Source organism: Dreissena polymorpha, chromosome 9, assembly GCF_020536995.1.
Source record: "Dreissena polymorpha isolate Duluth1 chromosome 9, UMN_Dpol_1.0, whole genome shotgun sequence".
Lineage (NCBI taxonomy): Eukaryota > Metazoa > Mollusca > Bivalvia > Myida > Dreissenidae > Dreissena > Dreissena polymorpha.
Genome location: NC_068363.1, coordinates 50,057,868 through 50,071,016, shown reverse-complemented (window position 1 = coordinate 50,071,016; position 13,149 = coordinate 50,057,868). Strand labels below are relative to the sequence as shown.

The 13,149-nt window shown below is 38.3% G+C and overlaps 2 protein-coding genes and 1 long non-coding RNA gene across 6 annotated transcripts in view; 1 reads left to right on the top strand and 2 right to left on the bottom strand.

The window, feature by feature from the left end:
• Positions 1-13,149, top strand: part of LOC127846488 (uncharacterized) — a 496,240-nt gene that overhangs the window by 233,527 nt on the left and 249,564 nt on the right. The window lies entirely within an intron of this gene.
• The window catches only part of LOC127846486 (A disintegrin and metalloproteinase with thrombospondin motifs 18-like), a 146,893-nt gene that overhangs the window by 46,191 nt on the left and 87,553 nt on the right, over positions 1-13,149 (bottom strand). The window lies entirely within an intron of this gene.
• LOC127846502 (uncharacterized) lies at positions 9,702-10,889 on the bottom strand. Its single transcript, XR_008033530.1, has 2 exons — positions 10,459-10,889; positions 9,702-10,302 (listed from the first exon to the last, which is right to left on the bottom strand). It is a non-coding gene; the product is annotated as an uncharacterized LOC127846502 (long non-coding RNA).

Genomic DNA, 13,149 nt, shown 5'->3' with positions numbered 1-13,149 from the left:
AATTCTACTTAATGAAACTCAATTTTAAAAATATTCCATTCGTAAAACACAAATTTCATTAACTTTTTAAGCAAAATCAAGACCAAAAGAGTACTTGTACAACATACCAAATTAATCTTGAATAAAAGTAATGTATTTTAAGTGTGATCATTTATTTTTTGTTGAAAGCCCCACTGATGTAACTGGGACCAGCTTAATGAACAAACAGTCATCCAGTTTGATTCCCCATTAAAACAATAGGCCTAAAGCGGTCAAAACAGGACATAAGCCAATTATTACTTTTTTGTTAATATTATTTGTTTTCAGTAATCAAAAAAAAGTTTTGAGTGTTTGAACAAACAGAATTTTGAATATAGAGGTAATTTCATTCTTCCTTAGTAAAAATTAACCTCATGTTCTTTTTAGAGATGTTGTTGGAGTCATTTTATCATAGACAGCATTACAATTAAACAATAACTAGTAAAATGAAAGTATTAATAGTTCTCTCCCTTGCATAACAACATCTATTATCAAGGGAGCTCACTGCGAAAGGTTGTAAGGTTATTTCTAAGTAACACAATAACTTGTGAAAGCAGTAAATTACTTTTACCAAAGATAAAATTATCAAGTAACCTTGCGTGCATTAGTTTGGCAGTTAAGTACAATCTTGATTAAGTTGATATCAACTATTAAATAGAGGAATTATATAGGTGAAAAACACAAACATTAGTTACAAACACCTGGTAAAAGTGTGCGTCAATAGAAGAATTATGTGATTATCTTTTTGAAGAACTGTGACAAAGTAATAATTATTACATGGACTACATGTTCTTTGATGATGAACTTTTTTTCTGTTTAAATTTTAAGGAGTGAAATGAATCTCGCCTTGAATGCTTAAACTTTGGTATACTTTAATCGGATACCAGCTTAATTAATTTTGATGATTAATACCTTTAATACTGTGATATAAAATGACAACTATTGCTCCCATACATTAATGCTGAAAGTATTATAAGGACTTGTTCACCATATTGCAAAACAATGATTTCCTGATTTGTTTTCGATTTTTAGATTAAAAAAAGAATGTATAAATTATGTTACACACAAAAAAAAATTACATTCCTTGCAAAGAAAAAAATATAATTATTAGTTCATTTATGGATTATCATCATTCAAAATTGGTAAAGTAGTCATGGGTTCATGACACTTAAAGTAGTAATGGGTTCATGACACTTGGTAAAGTAGTAATGGGTTCATGACACTTAAAGTAGTAATGGGTTCATGGTGAAGTAGTAATGTGTTCATGGTAAAGTAGTAATGGGTTCATGACACTTTCCCTCGACTTGATAATTTGAAAAAAACATGTATGACTTACATAGTGTTAATAATTCACAATCATTTGGGTCGTGCTTTGTGAAAAGGGTGTTAAATGCATGTATGAAGGAGCTAGTCTCAGAAGCATGAAAGTTCTAAATCCCTCAATTATCTCAATCTTAGTCTGAACGAAACTGAATCCAATAACAGTCAAGCTCCGTAAGCTATTGTTTCCATAAGGATATTCCTTTAACCCTTTGCATGCTGGGAAATTTGTCAACTGCTAAAATGTTGTCTGCTGAATTTCTAAAATTAGCATTTTCTTCGATTTTTTTCAAAAAATACTATAAGAATAGCAAACAGTTTGGATCCTGATGAGACGCCATGTTCTGTGGCATCTCATCTGGATCCAAACTGTTTGCAAAGGCCTTCAAAATTCGATTCCAGCACTTAAAGGGTTAAAGTGTTCATATAGCAGGGGCCAGGCCCCAAGACTACAAACATTCATGACCTTAGTCTTAAGACTTAATCTCATAGGTGTAACCAATGGAAATAAATTTTAAATACATATAGGCATTCTCATTAATAAATATTTTGATTAAAACTAGGTTTGAGACCAAGAGCATTTTTTGTTGATGGCTCAACCTGATCAATGCATTGTTCATCTGTTCAGCTGGCCCTTTTACACAATTAAAACATTTAGTTACATAGATTTTTCATTTTCATCGGCCACTTTGTTGTACTAGTGAAGAGTAAAGATTTTTATTTTAGCTCAATATAGGTAATGGCATGAGGCTAATTGAGATACTTGAGTCCCATTTCAAGGGTAGACCAGTACTTGGTGCCTTTTTGGAGAAAGATGTTAATGCAGTGTTTATGACTGTAAGATTTTAAGTTCAAGAATGTTTATGGACATGGCCCTTGGATTAAATTTGTAACCAAACGTTTCTGCATGCATAGTTTTGTTCAATAATTCACTCAACTTGCGTCATTGTAAGTTGCTGAGAAGTTGACCAATTTTGTAAAATGTATAAAGCACCAGTTTGCTTAAATAGTGTCTAAAAGTGCAGCAAAAGTAATATAATTCAAACAATTGGTTGAACATTAAGCTGCTTTGCACGAAGTCATTAATTTCATCAAAAATGCATTGTCGTATGCCAAACGACACCAATTACTCTGTCTGCACAACAAAAGATGAAGCAAACAATATTTCAGGCAACCATCCTTTCTGAATCACATGGTGTGACTAACTTTATTGTGATATGCATTATCTGGTGGTGTAATTATGTTTGAACCATTGCCACAAAATCATAAAATTTATTTTTCTGAAAAGGCTCTCCCAAAACAGCAATGCATTTCAATTATGCAATTAAAGCTTAAAACATGATCATCACCTTGTGGTTCTTATTTGACAAACTTCAGTGATCATAAATAAAATACAAAAACAACAAGATTGAAAGACGTAGACATGCTCGTACAATTGAGTCATAACGTTCAAACTGAGGCAAGACTTGGCTGTTCTTTTCTGCCTCGGAACAGTTCACATAGTTAACTGAAGAAATTAGCACATCAATTGGCCACCTTGTGACTCATGCCTTTCTTCCATCCTTCTATTAAACTTCAAATTGTTACCACTTTTAAATTTTAAGTGCACTTTCACTGCCCTGACTTCTTTTTGAGGCATTATCACTGCATAATGATGATTACAGCAATTACTTACACAACACTCAACAATAACTTTTTAGAAAACACCCAGTAAATGACAGTACCATTTATTTTCTCATAAAATAAGTTACTTTAAAACTCCCTTCTGATACAGAAAAACAACACAATTTTCAGTTGACAAGTGTGACACATGTTTTAGCAAACTGAAATAAGTCAGTGCTCAAGCTAGGCCTTAATAGAAGGGTGCAACACCCTACCAACCCTTGGTCCCACCATGCCCCCTTGGACTCCCACCCTGCCCCCTTAGACTTCCATCATGCCCCATGGGACTCTCAACCTGCCCCTTGGACTCCCACCCTGCCCCCTTGGACAACCACCCTGCCCCCCTTGGACTCCTACCCAGCCCCCTTGGACTCCCCGCCTGCCCCCCCTTGGACTCCCACCCTGCCCCCCTTGGACTCCTACCCTGCCCCCTTGGACTCCCACCCTGCCCCTTGGACCCCTACCCTGCCCCCTTGGACTCCTACCCTGCCCCAATGGACTCTTACCCTGCCCCATTGGACTCCCACCCTGCCCCCTTGGACTCCCACCCTGCCCCCTTGGACTCCTACCCTGCCCCTTGGACTCCTACCCTGCCCCCTTGGACTCCCACCCTGCCCCCATTGGACTCCCACCCTGCCCCCCTTGGACTACTACCCTGCTAACTCTTGGACTCCCACCCTGCCCCCCCTTGGACTCCCACCTTGCCCCCTTGGACTCCCACCCCGCCCCCTTGGACTCCCACCAAGCTTCCTTGGACTCCCACCCTGCCCCCCTTTGACTCCTACCCTGCCCCCTTGGACTCCTACCCTGCCCCCCTTGGACTCCCACCCTGCCCCCCTTAGACTCCCACCCTGACCCCTTGGACTCCTACCCTGCCCCCCTAATATACTCCCACCCTGCCCCCTTGGACTCCCACCTTGCCCCCTTGGACTCCCCCCTGCCCCCTTGGACTCCTACCCTGCCCCCTTGGACTCCCACCCTGCCCCCCTTGGACTCCCACCCTGCCCCCTTGGACTCCCACCCTGCCTCCTTGGACTCCTACCCTGCCCCTTGGACTCCCACCCTGCTCCCTTGGACTCCCACCCTGCCCGTTTGGACTCCCACCCTGCCACTTAAACTCTCACTATGCCCCATTGGACTCACACCATGCCCCCTTAGACTCCCACCCTGCCCCCTTGGACTCCCACCTTGCCCCCTTGAACTCCAACCATGCCCCCTTGAACTCCCACCATGCCCGCTTGAACTCCCACCATGCCCCCTTGAACACCCACCTTGCCCCCTTGGACTCCCACCATGCCCCATTAGACTCCCACATTGCCCCCTTGAACTCCCACCATGCCCCCTTGAAATCCCACCTTGACCCCTTGTACTCCCACCTTGCCCCCTTGAACTCCCACCATGCCCCCTTGAACTCCCACCTTGCCCCCTTGGACTCCCACCTTGCCCCCTTGAACACTTACCATGCCCCCTTGAACTCCCACCATGCCCCCTTGAACTCCCACCTTGCCCCCTTGAACTCCCACCATGCCCCCTTGAACCACATTGCCCCCTTGGACTCCCACCATGCCCCCTTGGACTCCCATCTTGCCCCCTTGGACTCCAACCATGCCCCCTTGAACTCCCACCATGCCCCCTTGGACTCCCACCCTGCCCCCCTTGGACTCCCACCTAGCCTACTTGGACTCCCACCATGCCCCCTTGAACTCCCACCCTGCCCCTTGAACTCCCACCATGCCCTCTTGAAGTCCCACCTTGCCCCTTGGACTCCCACCCTGCCCCCTTGAACTCCCACCTTGCCCCCTTGGACTCCCAACATGCCCATTTGAACTCCCACCATGCCCCCTTGAACTCCCACCATGCCTGCTTGAACTCCCACCATGCCCCCTTGAACTCCCACCTTGCCCTCTTGAACTCCCACTATGCCCCCTTGAACTCCCGCCATGCCCCCTCGGACTCCCACCTTGCCCCCTCAGACTCCCACCATGCCTTTTTTGATTTTGGTTTCTGGATATAAAAAAAGCTATGGCACATGACCTCGCTGTGCACACTTCCTCGTGAAGCCTTCTATCATTCTAATTAAGTACAGACAGAGGGACAGTCAATGGGATCAATATAATCCTCAAATTCACTTCAGGGGGGGGGGGGGGGGGCATAAAAACAACATCATGCTCCCGAAGTTGATTTTGATGTTATACTTTACAACCATATAAGTTGTTACTCATGTTTTTCTAGTTTACTTAAACCAGATGCGACAGAGTAAGGCCATTACAATTGAATTAGGTTTACAGCTGTTTGGTGACAACTTCTATCCGAATGATCAACAGGCAAACAAACACTACATGGCAACCCAATTTATCAGACAAAATGTTATATTAGCAATGCAATTCATTAAGACATCTCTTTTTATATATAAGGCAAAGGTAAAGGCATGGGTTTATAGTCTGATAGTGATACTTGACTCATCTTCAACTGGGATATTATAAAGTCGTCCGTTTACATTCAGCGCAGCATGTCCCCACGTCACATTTGCTAATTTCCCTCACAGGTACCCATTTATACTCCTGTGTAGGAAGGAGCGAGCGTAGGATTAATTTTATCATATATTCCTTCAATATTGTTTCTTTGCAGTCAGGGGTTTCACTGCCAATTACAAGAACTCCATTAACTACTGCAATTAATCAAACTGCTATTCTATTCTATATATTATAATGTTGTATTCATAACTTGTATAAACCATGGCATAACACTGGTTAAAAAACACTGTGAGACTAAATACTTTTCAAACTTTTAGCCTTTTTAAAATCATAATTGTATTTATTTCTGATGTTATAAATACCTAGTTAAAAGGAAAAATATTAAACATTCAACAGTTTATCATTACATTTTTTTTTCATTAACTGACATTTTTTATTGTTACAGAATTAAACAAGAAACCGTCGGAGATGGACGGACGAAGCCGCGACTATATGCTCCCCCTAAAATAAATTTTGGGGGAGCATAAAAATAAAACATAAAAAAACAACATTTTGAAAAAACGCAGTAATAAAAAATACTAATTTTTCATCCACAGGCTAATATCATAAATACATTTTTTTTGTGTATTTTCCAGTAAATGCAGTAAAATGCTTTATAATAAAGTTGTAGCCAACATTTCTGGGTGTGGTTTTAACAAATTAAGATATATGAAACATTCCTTTATCAAGAAAATTAGTTTTAAACTTGGTGTGCTTATATTTGATATTTCAAATTACCAAATAAAATACATTTGTTTATATATTTCCTCAAAAAGTTTCCAAATCACATTATTTTACAATGTATCATTTCCAGAAATTTACAACTAGTTGAAATTGCTCAAAAATGAGTGATGAATAATGTAAAATTTCTTTGTAAAAAAACGTTCTCAACATTGCGGCACGAAATTAAAGCAAGTCATTACTTGGATGGCCTCATAATTGTCTGTGAAATCAGACCCACATCTTGCTATAATGAAGGGATGAACTTAACATATGCAAAAGTGGCGTTTTTTTTTCACTTTTCCTAACTTGTTATGATGATATAATCAGGGATCATATTTTTGTCGGTTTTGTCGGTTCTAGACCGATTGAGGTCATGAAAGACCGATTGAAAATCCCAAACAGTCGGTCTGATTCTGTTTGCTCAAATTCCCATGCCATGAAATTGATTACACAGTGCACAGCCTAATTACATTCTTATCTCGATTATGTGTGCTAAACCATTCGCTGCATTTTCTAAACCGGTCAGGACCAGATTTTTGCACGTCAACCGACTAGTATCAGAGTATGGCCCCAAGCAACGAAGATTCGCGCGGCTGTGTATAAGTCACGCGTGAATAACCCCGTGTCAATATCAATCGATAATTTCACTGGCTTATACCTAGCACAATCGGTCCGTAAGGTGTACTCGTCCAGAACACAGAGTGTATACTAGAGTCCGTGTCCAGGATAAAATCGTTGACAGTTACTTAGGAGATACAAACCTCGATGTTATCCTCGTGGAAATTGTGCATTTCATGCATGATACAGTAAACTGTCATATAAACAAAGAAGAAAATCGGATATTCTGCAATAATTGTGGGCGGACCTTATACACTGAAAGCACGCGCTGTAATTAAACAAAATATGCCGATACATTTCCACCAGCGTAATAATTCGGCAATAAATAAAAGTCGCGGATCTGATCGACAGAACAGCCGAAAGTTATTTTTATGGGCGGAACTTCACATAAAATAGTACACAAGAAAAATAATTTACATTGTATAAATCTTCAGTAAAAATCGTTTTAGAATCGAAATAATTCGTGTTCTTTATTGTTTGTTGTTGAATAACCCACGACCGAAAGTTTAGATGCGTGGTTTCATATCATATAATCCCTACGCATCATTACTATCGGCCGTGGGTTATTCGACTTTAAACTATAACGAACATGAATTATTTCTTAAATATTTGGTTTTGTTATTGTCAGTAACAAACCTACGCACAGACATTTGTTGGGTTCAATGCATGTTTGTAAGCTATTATCAAGTTGACAACGATTTAAAACATCGGTAGATTTGCGCAGACTAATAATATTGACAACGATGAAAAACAGTCAGATAAAACAGCACACGAAACAACCAATGTCAATGAAATAGGCTTAGCAAATGAGAAAACTCGTATGTTCCGTTTAAAGATAATGCCTAAGGGAATTTAACTTGTACATTTATTACACCATCTTCATTAATAGCAAAATCAATGGCATATATTTTGACGTAATTTGTCATGATTTCGGATATAAATTTTCGGACACTTTTCCCCATTTAAATCCGGACCGATTGATGTTGCGGGAAAATATGATCCCTGGATATAATGTTATTGTAGGGACTTTAGATAACCTTTGCTAACAAATGTTACATTTTGCGACAGCTACTAATGCATGCTGCCACAACCACACTTTAGGCCACTGTCAGTCCCACAGGTGTAAAATGCGCTCAGGGAACAAAAAATGTGAAAGATTTGCAAGCCAATGACAGGTCACCATAAGTCCGAGCAAAAGTCATGTATTTCCAGGTCACTTACATCATTACAAACATGGTTATGGCTCTTATTCGTTGTAAGATCTCCCAAAGGTGCAGGCTTTTGTGACAAATGCACAGTTATGACACTGAAAGTGTTCTTCTTGACAGCAAGAATTATTAAGTATATACTTCCTGTGTAATCCGTTGGTGGCAGATAAGAGAAAGATAATTTATTTAAGCCAAACAACGTCTACAGGCTGACCTTTGGGTGATAAAAATGGGCAGTAAACGTGATGGTTGTCACCAAGGTGATTCCAGTTTGCCATTTGCCATTATATTGTTAGCTAACAATGACACCTCCATTTGTTCTGGAACAAGGAAACAATTAGAAAAGCAAAACCGAGCAAACTTAAAGTTTGGAATAGTATATAATTATTGAACAAGCAAAAATGCATTTATCATGCACAGTTTATTAAATGCTTTGAAATCATGTTGTTTTTTCTTAAAGGGGCCTTTTCACAGATTATGGCATTTTTTGGAGTTTGTCATTAAATGATATTGATAAATGTAAACATTGGATATAAAAAGCTCCAGTAAAAAAACAAGAATAAAATAAAACAAAGAAAAAAAAGGTAACCCTCAGCAGGGCTGGACCCACTGACCCCTGGAGTCCTGGAGTAAAAACTCTCCCATTTCAGATGTATTTTATACTTTATATAAGCAATCCTCGTAGTTTCACAAAATACAATGACAAAAACAGAACTCTCCAAATTATTAATTCGTTTCGCGTAGCAACACTTTATAATTTTCGGGTTTTTAAATCGTCAAAAGATGCTTGTAATGGCTCTTTTAGAGCATGGTAAATGTTCAGTATTACTGTTTCCACACAATTATCATAACTAAAACGAAAATTTGCAAATCTGAAACAACTTTTTTTTCAATTTTGTCAATTTACCCAAACGTGAAAAGGCCCGTTTAATAATTATCACTCAATATGCTAAGAAAAAACATGTCACCTTGTCCATTTTAAGTGTTGACCTTTAAATGAAAATTTTATTAAAACCTATAACCCAGTGTGTGTGTAATGGGTAGAACCAATATAATATTGACCAGAGAAAACAACAACAGACTATTTATATTTATGTGCCATTTAACCCTTCACCACTTAGAAACATATTTTGACACATTTGTAGTCCCATAGAAAGTTAGATTTAATTAAAGACCTTTCTTATTGGATTAATGTTTTAGTGGCTACATTTGCAACCCTTTGATACTGATGAGCAGCAAACAGCATAAAACCTAAACAGACTGTGAGTGACTTGCAGGCTGTTCTGATTTTATGCTGTTTGCACATAGCCATTTTTACTTTGCCTCTGAGTGGGAAAGGGTTAATAACATCACAAAGTGATGCCTAACGGTGTCTCTGTGGATAATATGTTTAGCATGGATTATGTAAAAATATTCTTTTTATTTTCATTTTTTCTGAAAATTATTTTATATCCTTAATTATAATAGTCTTCAATATCAATTTTCATATGAAATGACATTTTTATTTATAAAATTTCATATGGTCATAGATTATTAACAAGAGTGCCAAACTGTCACAAGATACGCCCGTTTGAAGGTTTTGGACAACTTGATAGCTTTACCATTTGAGTGGCAAAATGATATATTTTTGAAAATTAAGCAGCACATATTTGAACTTGACCTAGATATCAATTAGACACAACTTCTGACCAAATTTGGTAAAGACAGGATGAAAACTACTTCAATTAGAGAGCGGACACCATGCTAAATGCTTGAAATGCATTAAGTGACCTAGTTTTTGACCCAGCAAGACCCATATTTGTTCTTGACCTAGATATCATTTAGACTCAACTTCTGACCAAATTCAGTGAAGATCAGATGAAAACTACTTCAAGTAGAGAGCGGACACCATGCTAAACGCTTGAAATTCATTAAGTGACCTTGTGACCTATTTTTTGACCCGCCAAGACACATATTTGTTCTTGACCTAGATATCATTTAGACACAACTTCTGACCGAATTCGGTGAAGATCGGATGAAAAATACTTCAATTAGAGAGCGGACACCATGCTAAATCCTTGAAATGCACTAAGTGACCCAGTGACCTAGTTTTTAACCCAGCATGACCCATATTCGGACTTGACCTAGATATCAACTAGATGCAACTACTGACCAAGTTTGGTGAAGATCGGATGAATACAATTTGAATTAGAGTCCGGACAAAGTGGCGCCGTTGAAAATGCACTAATTGACCCTATGACCTAGTTTTTGACCCGGCATGACCCATATTCGAACTTGGCCTATATATCAACTAGATGCAACTGCTGACCAAGTTTGGTGAAGATCGGATGAATACAATTTGAAATAGAGTCCGGACAAAGTGGCCCCTTTGAAAATGCACTTATTGACCCTTTGACCTAGTTTTTGACCCGGCATGACCCATATTCGAACTTGGCCTAGATATCAACTAGATGCAACTGCTGACCAAGTTTGGTGAAGATCGGATGAATACAATTTGAATTAGAGTCCGGACAAAGTGGCGCCGTTGAAAATGCACTAATTGACCCTATGACCTAGTTTTTGACCCGGCATGACCCATATTCGAACTTGGCCTATATATCAACTAGATGCAACTGCTGACCAAGTTTGGTGAAGATCGGATGAATACAATTTGAAATAGAGTCCGGACAAAGTGGCCCCTTTGAAAATGCACTTATTGACCCTATGACCTAGTTTTTGACCCGGCATGACCCATATTCGAACTTGGCCTAGATATCAACTAGATGCAACTGCTAACCAAGTTTGGTGAAGATCGGATGAATACAATTTGAATTAGAGTCCGGACAAAGTGATGCCTTCCGCCCGCCGCCCGCCGCCCGCCCGCCGCCCGCCCGCCGCCCGCCCGCCGCCAAGGGGTTTCACATAATACGTCCCGTATTTTATACGGGCGTATAAAAATTGCATGATTAATTATAGATCGCAGTAAAAACTCAGAGATAAGTGCACATGGACCTAAATCAATTAGAAATTTAATAAGATGTTTTGAGGCCTTTAATTAATATTATCCGAAAAATAGTACTTAGGATCATTCTTAAATATTCAGGATCACAGAGGTTGCCTCTGATACGATAATATATTATTAAGATATCAATATTACAATCCTATCTACGCCCTAGCATATATTAGCCCTGTGCCTCTGAGCCCATCATAATCCATTATCAAAACCATTTATCTTGTTCACGATTCCTTTTTGACATTTCTGACACACTAAATTTACATTGGGATGGCCTATTATTAATGTCAGGATAATAATACATAATTTTCAAATGAACCTGTTCCCTAGTTGGAAAAAAACAACATCTTTAATTTTAATCTTGAGTCTTCAAAGGCAAACTAGCGAGAATAAAAGTTGAAGGATGGACTTTTATTGTCTATTTATAAATTCAACACTTAACAATAATAACAATGTAATTATGATAATGAATTGATTAATTAAGTTCTTGAAACTTAGATCAAACTGTAGTAAACATCAATCAATATACATTTTTATATTTGATCTTAAAAAAACACACAACCTTTTAATATATTAATTACCAATGTATGACAATGTATAGTTTGGTGTCAGGTACCCTATTTCATTACAACCATTATAAAAAAAATAATTTTTAAGTTTGTTTTGTTTCTCAACACTACTAATAGTAAAAATTTCAGGTTTCGCTTATAACTCGATAACTGACTGAACTACCAACAGATTTCCTTTCATTTAACTGCATTTGTATCTTGTTTACTATCAGATTAAAACCTACATTAAAGTGGTCCTTTCAAACAATGATTTAGCGTCTTCTGTGACAACATTCTGAAATTGCTACAATGTTGGCCGACAAATTGTCACGCCACAATGTTTGGACTAACACTACTAATGGGGGTCGTACCGGATATCATGTTTGAAAATGCATTCCCGTACTTTCAAAGAATGCTAAATACTTAGATACAATTACATGTTAAGTGTAATACCCGGGTAAAAAAGCATGCACGTTAGTGATTATGTTAATCTATGGCTTTTCCTCTCGCGTCGAAAAATGCATTAACATGTTTAACAGCCGCTGTTTTGCAAATACAAATATTAAACTGCATTACCGAAACAGTAAGATTTTGCACTGCAGTTGAATACTTCCTGACCTTACAGATTATTCGCCACTTGAGGTAAAATGATAAGTCAATAGATAAAACAATGGTTTTATCACTAGAAATATGACATATGCATAATGTGTCACATTTCTTGCATACTTCCCTAGTTCTCTTAATACGAAGGCAATCGTGCACATTTTTTTTTACAATCTGCACAAACATGTTTTCTTAAATTGTTTCCCTCAATCTTACATAGTGCCTCTTTATTCCTGATTCAATGCTTTGAATGCACAAATTAACATTTAAGGTGATGCTGTGATCAATAAACTATTTACATTTAAGTTGATGCTGTGTTAAAAAACTATTAACATTTAAGGTGATGCTGCGTGTTCAATAAACTATTAACATTTAAGGTGATGCTGTGTTCAATAAACTATTAACATTTAAGGTGATGCTGTGTTCAATAAACTATTAACATTTAAGGTGATGCTGTGTTCAATAAACTGATATGTCCCACGTCCCATGTGAAAGCATAATGTCCTTCATGATTCATTGGCTGCCCATATTAATAAGTTGAGTTATGAATTAGATCAAATGTAGGTCAATGTCAAGGTAAAATGAGGTCAGGTGATGTGGGTGTGCTGAGACTATAATGCATAGGGAACAGCCATACAAGTATCAAAGATTTGCAGGGAGCAGCATTTATGTTTAAAAAAAAATGTCATCTTGGGGCCCACCAAGCCTTCGAACCTTCTGAATTTGTCAAAAAGTGGGTCAACTTCAAGGTCATTATAATGATTAAAGTATCAGATTGTGTTGATAGCTTTTTTACATATCATCCAGGCAAGTATTAGTTTGAAGGATGCATTATATTGATGTAACACGAAATGCTTCATCCTTCGTTGACCAAGAATTAGAACCTTTTGCATGAGTCTAAGTCCAAATGGAGGTCAATGTCAAGGTTAAAATGAAGGAATGTC